At 41.7% G+C, this 11099-nt stretch overlaps 1 long non-coding RNA gene across 3 annotated transcripts in view; it reads right to left on the bottom strand.

Annotated features, from left to right (window-relative positions):
- Positions 1 to 212: 212 nt before the first annotated feature.
- Positions 213 to 11099, bottom strand: part of LOC138642600 (uncharacterized) — a 482117-nt gene continuing 471230 nt past the window's right edge. For all 3 annotated transcript variants that reach the window (XR_011314070.1, XR_011314071.1, XR_011314069.1), the window contains one exon: positions 213 to 1038. This is a non-coding gene — a long non-coding RNA (uncharacterized lncRNA). The remainder of the gene's footprint in view (positions 1039 to 11099) is intronic.

Here is an 11099-nt window from a genome sequence, read left to right as displayed (position 1 = left end):
TCAACTTTTAACCCTTATAACTCCCTAACAAAAAAAAAATTGCTTCCAAAATTGTGCTGATGTAAAGTAGACATGTGGGAAATGTTACTTATTAATTATTTTGTGTGGCATAAAAATTCAAAGTTGGAAAATTGCAAAATTTTCAAAATTTTTTCCAAATTTTCATTTTTTCACAAATAAACACACGTTATATCGAATAAATTTTACCACCTATCATGAAGTACAATATATCACGAGAAAACAGTGTCAGAATCGCCAAGATCCGTTGAAGCGTTCCAGAGTTATAACCTCATAAATGGACAGTGGTCAGAATTGTGAAAATTGGCCCGGTCATTAACGTGCAAACCACCCTCGGGGCTTAAGGGGTTAAAGTCTCTAAGGTATGGATGCCCAGGTGTGAAAGCCCTCACTTAGGGACAAGTATAGAACATGGCAGTGTAGAACATGGAGGATAAGTGGATATTTCTATTACAAAGGTTGAAAATGAGAATGAATTGTACTTAGGATATTTATACTGCATTTCCATAGAGTATAGGAGAGGAGTGGGCACCTAGATCCACACACTTTTTCAAGAAAAATGCATTTCCTAATATTGTAGTTCTGCTTGTTCACTGATTGTACTGATGCATACAGTACATACATTATTTGTTGAAATGTCATATGGTTGAATAATTTGAAAATACATAAAACCAGAGAAGATTCAGAAATATGTCATTTTTTAAATTACATTTCTGCCATTACAAATACAATAGAGGTATTACAAATGTCTAAAGCATCAAACATCATCATAGTTTTCATGCAATGGAGATCATAAACAAATGTCAAAAAAGCATTTAAGTGGGTTGTAGAAGTGAAAATGCCTCTTCCTAAGGATGTCACAGCTGAAAGTCTCAGTGAAGTTCAAAAATAGATTTACGTAAAAATTTCAATACTTTGGCAGAACTTCTGATATTTTCATCTAGAACTGCTCTGTGGGAGAGATAATTTTTCTTAACAGCCATCACTTGATCCCCAGCAGGAATCCCGCGCTGGTTCTGTCTGAAAATATATGTAAAACAAGAATCAGACTTCCATTAGTTTGCAAAATGCAATTTTCTTCAAATGAGCATAGGTCTTACTATATAAAAAAAACTACAGTATGTATGTAACACATTATAATAACAGATAAATCCTAAACTTGGGCCAAGAAAATCTTCAGGTAAAGATGTGAGAAAGTGACCTTTGTTCCATACAGAATGCACTGTGTGATTTGACAGGTAATAAATGTGACCACCTGATGTTGGATTGGATCGGAGCGGCGCTGGAAATGGCCAACAATGGCAACTGGTAAGTGTCGCAATACACTCTCGGCATACACAATACTATTTGCTAGTAGATGAAACTACTAACACTGACCTACAAAGCCGTCCATAACCTTTCTCCTCCGGACATCTCCGAACTAATCTCCCATTATCTTCTCTCACATAATCTCTGTTCTTCCCAAGACCTCCTTCACTCCATCACACTTATTCTTTCCTCACCCAATTGCCTACAAGACTTCTCCCAAATATCCCCCTCCTGTAGAATTCTGTGCCCTAACACGTCCGATTATCCACCACATTTGGATCCTTCAGACGAAACCTGAAAAAACATCTGTTGAAGAAAGCTTACAGTCTGCAATGACCACGCTGCCACCTCAACACCACCAGAACTGCTGCATCCCCCAGCCTACTGTCTCCTTCCCCATAATGCTGTAGAATGTAAGCCCGCAAGTGCAGGGTCCTCTCCCCTCTGTAAAAGTCGGTCATTGTTAGTTTGTTTACTGTAAGTCAGGGGTGTTAAACTGCATTTCTCCAGGGCTGCAAACAGGTCATGTTTTCAGGATTTCCTTGTACTGCACAGGTGATAATTTAATCACCTACACAAATAATGAGTTGGTGATTAAATTATCAAGAATTAAACAGAATATATGGCAAAAGCCAGCTCACCGATCATTGCAAGAAGCCCGGAACTTCGTCCTGACAAAATGCAGTAGGATTCCATAAACGAAAAGAGAATGGTTCCAGCTTCAGTAAAATCATGAAAATTTATTCCAACTTTTAAAATGGAGAAACAACTCCTGGGACAGCACCATAGCACATGCGAGGTAGGCAACGCGTTTTGACCGACACAGCGGTCTTTATCACAGCTGTTATTAAATTATCACCTGTGCAGTACAAGGAAATCCTGAAAACATGACCTGTTTGCAGCCCTCGAGGAATGCAGTTTGACACCCCTGCTGTAAGTGATAACTGTATTTTGTATGTAACCCCTTCTCATGTACAGCACCATCGAATCAATGTTGCTATATAAATAAATAATACAGTAAGAATATAAAGTAACAAAGTAACATAGTTATTAAGGTTGCAGGAAGACTTTAAGTCCATCTAGTTCAACCCATAGTCTAACCTAACATGCCCTAACATGTTGATCCAGAGGAAGGCAAAAAACCCATGTGGCAAAGAGTAAGCTCCACATTGGGGAAACAAATTCCTTCCCGACTCCACATACGGCAATCAGACTAGTTCCCTGGATCAACGCCCTATCAAGGAATCTAGTGTATATACCCTGTAACATTATACTTTTCCAGAAATGTATCCAGTCCCCTCTTAAATTTTAGTAATGAATCACTCATTACAACATCACACGGCAGAGAGTTCCATAGTCTCACTGCTCTTACAGTAAAGAAGCTACATCTGTTATTGTGCTTAAACCTTCTATCCCCCAGACGTAGAGGATGCCCCCTTGTCCCTGTCTCAGGTCTATGATTAAAAAGATCATCAGAAAGGTCTTTGTACTGTCCCCTCATATATTTATACATTAACATAGGATCACCCCTTAGCCTTCGTTTTTCAAAACTAAATAGCCCCAAGTGTAATAACCTATCTTGGTATTGTAGACCCCCCAAGTCCTCTAATAACCTTGGTCGCTCTTCTCTGCACCCGCGCTAGTTCAGCTTTGTCTTTCCTATACACTGGAGACCAGAACTGTACACAGTATTCTAAGTGTGGTCGAATTAGTGACTTGTTTAGAGGTAAATAATGTTCTCCTCATGAGCATCTATGCCTCTATTAATGCATCCCATTATTTTATTTGCCTTTGTAGCAGCTGCCTGACACTGGCCACTAAATGTGAGATTGTCATCCACTCATACTCCCAGGTCTTTTTCATTGACGGTTTTGCCCAGAGTTTTAGAATTAAGCACATAGTTATACATCTTATTACTTCTACACAAGTGCATGACCTTACATTTATCCCCATTAAAGCTCATTTGCCATTTATCAGCCCAAGCTTCTAGTTTACATAAATCATTCTGTGATATAAAATTGTCCTCCTCTGTATTGATTACCCTGCAGAGTTTAGTGTCATCTGCAATTATTAAAATTCTACTCTGTACGCCCCTACAAAGTCATTAATAAGTATGTTAAAAAGAAGAGGGCCCAATACTGACCCCTGTGGTACCCCACTGCTATCCGTGACCCAATCCGAGTGAGCTCCATTAATAACCACCCTTTGCTTCCTATCCCTGAGCCAGCTCTTAACCCACTTACACATATTTTCCCCTATTCCCATTGATCCCATTTTATGTATCAACCTTTTGTGTGGCACCGTATCAAAAGCTTTTGAAAAGTCCATAAACACTACGTCCACTGAGTTCCCATGGTCCAGTCCGGAACTTACCTCTTCATAGAAATTGAACAGATTAGTCTGACATGAACGGTCCCTAGTAAACCCGTGCTGATACTTGGTCATGAGGTTATTCCTCTTCAGATACTCCAGTATAGCATCTCTTAGAATGCCCTCCAGGATTTTACCCACAGTAGAGGTTAAGCTTACTGGCCTATAGTTTCCGAGTTCAGTTTTTGTCCCCTTTTTGAATATTGGCACCACATTTGCTATACGCCAGTCCTGTGGTACAGACCCTGTTATTATGGAGTCTTTAAAGATTAAAAATAATGGTCTATCAATGACTGTACTTAGTTCCTGCAGTACTCGGGGGTGTATCCCATCCGGGCCCGGAGATTTGTCAATTTTAGTAATTTTTAGACGCCGACGTACTTCCTGCTAGGTTAAGCAGGTGACATTTAATGGGGAATTTTTATCACTAGTCATTTTGTCCGCCATGGGATTTTCTTGTGTAAATACTGATGAAAAAAAGTCATTTAGCATATTGGCTTTTTCCTCATCCTCATCCACCATTTCACCCAGACTATTTTTAAGGGGGCCAACACTATCATTTTTTAGTTTCTTACTATTTACGTAGTTAAAGAATATTTTGGGAATTTTTTTTACTCTCTCTGGCAATGAGTCTCTCTGTCTCAATCTTTGCTGCCTTGATTTGCTTTTTACAGAATTTATTTAATTTTCTGTATTTATTTAATGCCTCCTCACTACCTACTTCCTTTAATTCTCTAAATGCTTTTTTTTGTGTCACTCATTGCGCCCCTTACAGCTCTATTTAGCCATATTGGTTTCCTCCTATTTCTAGTATGTTTATTCCCATACGGTATATACTGTGCACAGGTCCTATCCAGGATGCTAATAAATGTCTTCCACTTTCTTTGTGTATTTTTGTGTCTCAGGATATCGTCCCAGTTAATTGCACCAAGATCCTCTCTCATCCGTTGGAAATTTGCCCTCCTGAAGTTTAGTGTCCTTGTAACCTCTCTACTACACATCTTATTAAAGGATACATGAAAACTTATTATTTTGTGATCACTATTCCCCAAGTGACCCCCAACCCTTATATTTGATATGCGTTCTGGCCTGTTGTTTAATATTAGGTCTAGCAGTGCCCCCCGTCTTTTTTGGGTCCTGAACCAGTTGTGAAAGGTAATTGTCTCTCATAGTTGTCAAAAACCGATTAACTTTGCTGGAACTGCAGGTTTTTGTTCCCCAATCTATTTCAGGGTAGTTGAAGTCCCCCATAATAATGACTTCTCCTTGAGTCACAGCTTCATCTATTTGCTTTACGAGGATATTCTCCATTGCTTCCATTATTTTTGGAGACTCATAACAAACCGCTATCAGTAATTTATTATTTTTCCCCCTCCCCTTATCTCCACAAACAGGGATTCTACATTTTCATTAGATTCACCTATATTATCACGCAGGATGGGTTTTAAGGATGATTTTACATATAGACACACCCCTCCCCCTCGCTTATCCATTTGGTCATTTCTGAACAGACTATAGCCCTGCAAGTTAACAGCCCAGTCATGGCTCTCATCCAGCCATGTCTCAGATATCCCCACCATGTCATAATTAAGTTCCAACAACATTAATTCTAATTCATCCATTTTATTGGCAAAGCTTCTGGCATTAGTATACATACATTTTATGTATCTCTCTGCACCTCTATTCTTTCTTAAATTATTAATTGTTCTAACCCCACCCCTGTTGTGAATTCTGTGGCAGAGCTCCCTCCTGTGGTTACAAGTGGTACTTCGGCTGATTCTCTCTGTGAGCTTCCGTTGGTGGAGGAAAGTGGTACTGCGGCTTCTGAGTTTCTGAGTTTCCTTCCTCAGGTGATGTGGTGAAGTCGTTAGGTGCTGCTCTATTTAACTCCACCTAGTGCTTTGATCCTGGCTTCCAGTCAATGTTCTAGTATTGGACCTGTTTCCTCCTGGATCGTTCCTGTGGCCTGCTGCTCTGCATAGCTAAGTTCCTCTTTGCTATTTGTTTGCTGTTTTTTTCTGTCCAGCTTGTCAATTTGTTTTTTACTGCTTGCTGGAAGCTCTGGGACGCAGAGGGTGTACATCCGTGCCGTTAGTTCGGTACGGAGGGTCTTTTTGCCCCCTTTGCGTGGTTTTTGTAGGGTTTTGTGTTGACCGCAAAGTTACCTTTCCTATCCTCGCTCTGTTCAGAAAGTTGGGCCTCACTTTGCTAAATCTATTTCATCTCTACGTTTGTCTTTTCATCTTAACTCACAGTCATTATATGTGGGGGCTGCCTTTTCCTTTGGGGTATTTCTCTGAGGCAAGGTAGGCTTATTTTCTGTCTTCAGGCTAGCTAGTTTCTCAGGCTGTGCCGAGTTGCATAGGGAGCGTCAGGCGCAATCCACGGCTGCCTTTAGTGTGGTTTGGAGAGGATTAGGGATTGCGGTCAACAGAGTTCCCACGTCTCAGAGCTCGTTCTTGTTTTTTGGGTTATTGCCAGGTCACTGTATGTGCGCTGACCTCTATGTTCATTGTGGTACTGAATTACCTTTCATAACACACCCCCCATTCCACCGCCACCCCCAACTTCCTTATTTGTGCCCAGGTCTCTATCTGCACTATCTTCCCCTCCTATAAAATGAATACCCTCCCCCCATTCCCTAGTTTAAACACTCCTCTAACCTTCTAGCCATTTTCTCCCCCAGCACAGCTGCACCTTTCCCATTGAGGTGCAGCCCTTCCCTAGCGTAGAACCTGTAGCCAACTGAGAAGTCAGCCCAGTTCTCCAGGAACCCAAACCCCTCCTTCTTACACCAATTTTTGAGCCACTTATTAACCTCCCTAATCTCCCGTTGCCTCTCTGGCGTGGCACGTGGTACAGGCAGTATTTCGGAAAATACTACGTTGGAGGTCCTTGTTTTCAGCTTGAAGCCTAATTCCCTGAAATCATCTTTAAGGACCTTCCACCTACCTCTAACTTTGTCATTTGTGCCAATGTGCACCATGACCGCTGGGTCCTCACCAGCCCCTCCCAGTAATCTGTCAACCCGATCAGCAATTTGTCGGACTTGAGCGCCAGGTAGGCAGCACACCGTTCGACGATCCCTGTCTTTGTGACAGATTGCCCTATCTGTTGCCCTAATAATTGAATCCCCCACTTCCAGCACCTGTCTGGCCTGTCCTGCTCTCCTATTTACCTCCTTACTGGAGCAGTCACTCCCCCGGCTTTCAGTGGACATGCCTGGCTGCAGCAGTGCTACCCCTGTACTGGAACCCCCCTCATCTGCCAACTTAGCAAACTTATTGGGGTGTGCCAGATCAGGACTAGCCTCCCTGGCACTCTTCCCTCTACCCGGCCTTCTAACTGTCACCCAGCTTGCTACTTCATTGTCCTGCAGCTCCATCCCACTATCTCCCCCTCATCTGTCCCATTGAGCGTCTGCTCTGTGAGCAGAAGACTCCTCTCCATATTGTCTATGGATCTCAGTGTTGCCAGCTGCACATTTAGATTCAGAATCTGGGCTTCCAAATGCTCACATCTAGCACAGCAGTATGCACCCTCGACCGGCTGCTCAAGGACTGCATACATGTGGCAAGATGTGCACTGGATGGCATTAACAATAGTGGAGCACATTTCCTAATGGTGATTGCACCAGACAGAAACGTTAAATAAAAAATAAATGCAAAGTATTAATAAAACACAGACAGCAATTCAGTAAATCCTCCCTTGGAAACTCCCTGAATCCAAAGTCACTGAATCTCAAGTCACACTTACCGCCGTTCACACTTACGCTCAGGTCACACTCAGCTCGTTCACAGCTGAAGATTTAAAGAGATTTTTTTTTCTCTTTCCACCTTGCTGTTCAATGCACTTCCAAAAATATGAAAAAATTTAAACAATATCACTGGAGTGTTCCTTTAAGGGCAGGTGCAAACGATCATATTTTCTCTCCGAGTGCGATCTGACAAAACATTGGATCACTCTCGGACCAATGTCAATCTATACAGAGCCGTGCACATGTCAAATTCTTTCCTAAGAAAAAAACGCTGCATACCTGTGTTTGATCTGATATTCGGATTGCACTCAATCATGTAAGTCTATGGGTGTGTGGGGAACATCGGACTGCACTCGAATGACATCTAAGTAGTGTTGAGCGATACCGTCCGATACTTGAAAGTATCGGTATCGGATAGTATCGGCCGATACCCGAAAAATATCGGATATCGCCGATACCGATATCCGATACCAATACAAGTCAATGGGACATCAAGTATCGGAAGGTATTCTCATGGTTCCCAGGGTCTGAAGGAGAGGAAACTCTCCTTCAGGCCCTGGGATCCATAGGGATGTGTAAAATAAAGAATTAAAATAAAAAATATTGATATATTTACCTCTCCGGCGGCCCCTGAACTCAGCGCGGGTAACCGGCAGGCTTCTTTGTTCAAAATCAGCGCTTTTAGGACCTGAGAATCACGTCCCGGCTTCTGATTGGTCGCGGGCCGCCCATGTGACCGCCACGCGACCAATCACAAGCCGCGACGTCACCGCAAGCTATTAGCGCGCTCATTTTTGAAAAATGAGCGCGTTAATGACTTTCAAAGACGTAGCGGCTTTTGATTGGTCGCGGCCACGCGACCAATCACAAGCCGCGACGTCACCGCAAGCTATTAACGCGCTCATTTTTAAAAATGAGCGCGTTAATAGCTTGCGGTGACGTCGCGGCTAGTGATTGGTCGCGGCCACGCGACCAATCACAAGCCGCTACGTCTTTGAAAGCCATTAACGCGCTCATTTTTAAAAATGAGTGCGTTAATAGCTTGCGGTGACGTCGCGGCTTGTGATTGGTCGCGTGGCCGCGACCAATCACAAGCCGCTACGTCTTTGAAAGTCATTAACGCGCTCATTTTTCAAAAATGAGCGCGCTAATAGCTTGCGGTGACGTCGCGGCTTGTGATTGGTCGCGTGGCGGTCACATGGGCGGCCCGCGACCAATCAGAAGCCGGGACGTGATTCTCAGGTCCTAGAAGCGCTGATTTTGAACAACGAAGCCTGCCGGTTACCCGCGGACTCACCAGGGGCCGCCGGAGAGGTAAATATATCAATATTTTTTATTTTAATTCTTTATTTTACACATCTCTATGTATCCGATACCGATACCCGATACCACAAAAGTATCGGATCTCGGTATCGGAATTCCGATACCGCAAGTATCGGCCGATACCCGATACTTGCGGTATCGGAATGCTCAACACTACATCTAAGCGCAGTCTGATTTCCGGCAGTGACAGAATGGAGGAGATGGAGATATTTTTTTCTCCATTTTCTCCTCTTCACACTATGCTGACACTGTAAGCAGAGTTTATTCAGCTTATCATATGCACAATCAACCCGATTCTCTCGGATGAGAGAATCTACAGCAGCCTGCAAGTGACTTTTGTCTGAGTATTTCTTACCAGAACTCTACACCTACAGTAACCCAATTCATATAAATTGTCTCATTCCCACTGATGAAAGGGAAAAAAACGACTGGCTGGTTATGAACTGACTGACCACAATTCTACTAATCATTTCTTGCCTTTAACAACAGGGATGCAACAAACTTTTCCGATCAAAGCAAAACTGTGTCAACAGGCTCGGTGCTCAGGGGCCTTAGTCACAACTGTCCATTTCATTGAGCCGTGTTTATTCCACAATATTGTAGTAAAGTGAATAAGTGTCAAGTAGTTACAGGTTAAAAAATGTAATGAGACAACTGAAATAGAATCGAGCATCACTGAAGAAACAGGACCTGGAATGGCGCGGTACATTCAGAAGTACTGAATAAATCATAATGGGGTTTAGCCGTTCTTGGCAAATTAACGCTGACATTTTTGTGCTCTCCTAGAGTATTGAGAACTCAATTAGTAGGCAGAGTATGTGAGAAAATCGATCTCTCTATGCAGAAAGCCCAGAAAGGTTAAGTTACTTTGAGAAAAGGAAATCCATGTGATACCGCAGCTTAATATAGGTGTTTTGTTAAACAAGAGACTAACATCTACAGTGAACAAAAATCAGAATCCCGATCTTGTGTGAAAAATGTAATTAGTTACTCCCTGGTGAAACGATTCTCCATAACTTTTCATCATAATGATGGGAAGTTTTATGATTGTGCTTTTATTTTCACTTTTCGAGTTAAAATGGCTTCTAGGCCTCCTCAGGTGTTGATCAACACCATTTCCAAACGTGTATCCCTGAAATATTCAATCGTCTACTTCCTGATTTCAGCGCTTGCTCTAGGGAAATTAAAATAAACGTCAAGTGATGTGCCAACGGGCCATGTGCCAACCTGTGTGATTTCTTATTGGACGCTCATGTAAATATCAGCAACTGCACTGCTGGATACCTTGGGAACGTAGGGGCCTACACTACTGGAAAGGAAACATGAAAACCCTAATCCTGAAAATCACGGTGACTTTGGAACGGATAAAATTCGGTAAGAGCTTTAATTATTAACTATTTGTGAGTCTAGTTGTTAAAGATTCATGTAATAAAGATCAGATGCAGCAGACAGAAGTGAATAAAATATGTTGTTTTAGAAATTGTCCTGTATGTACTGTTCCCTTTAATGGAATTATAGGAAAAACTGAAAAAGTTTACAATTCATTCCCTATAGCAAAACCGAAAGAAATTCACTGGAGTATAAGCTGGTATACATGCAATGTGTGGGAGAATGATCACACTGGCCATAACATAGACAAAACCTAAGATAGAAACAAAATGACCATATGCCCTGCTGTAATTAATAAGCAGTACTGCATACAAATAACATAGGGTGCTTAGCAAACACCGTTTTTGATTTGTTAACCCCTTCATGACCCAGCCTATTTTGACCTTAAAGACCTTGCCGTTTTTTGCAATTCTGACCAGTGTCCCTTTATGAGGTAATAACTCAGGAACGCTTCAACGGATCTTAGCGGTTCTGAGATTGTTTTTTCGTGACATATTGGGCTTCATGTTAGTGGTAAATTTAGGTCAATAAATTCTGCGTTTATTTGTGATAAAAACGGAAATTTGGCAAAAATTTTGAAAATTTCGCAATTTTCACATTTTGAATTTTTATTCTGTTAAACCAGAGAGATATGTGACACAAAATAGTTAATAAATAACATTTCCCACATGTTTACTTTACATCAGCACAATTTTGGAAACAAAATTTTTTTTTGTTAGGAAGTTATAAGGGTTAAAATTTGACCAGCGATTTGTCATTTTTACAACGAAATTTACAAAACCATTTTTTTTAGGGACCACCTCACATTTGAAGTCAGTTTGAGGGGTCTATATGGCTGAAAATACCCAAAAGTGACACCATTCTAAAAACTGCACCCCTCAAGGTACTCAAAACCACATTCAAGAAGTTTATTAACCCTTCAGGTGCTTCACAG

This window comes from Ranitomeya imitator, chromosome 6 (assembly GCF_032444005.1).
Source record: "Ranitomeya imitator isolate aRanImi1 chromosome 6, aRanImi1.pri, whole genome shotgun sequence".
Taxonomy (NCBI): Eukaryota; Metazoa; Chordata; class Amphibia; order Anura; family Dendrobatidae; genus Ranitomeya; species Ranitomeya imitator.
This window is presented reverse-complemented; position numbering and strand designations above follow the sequence as displayed.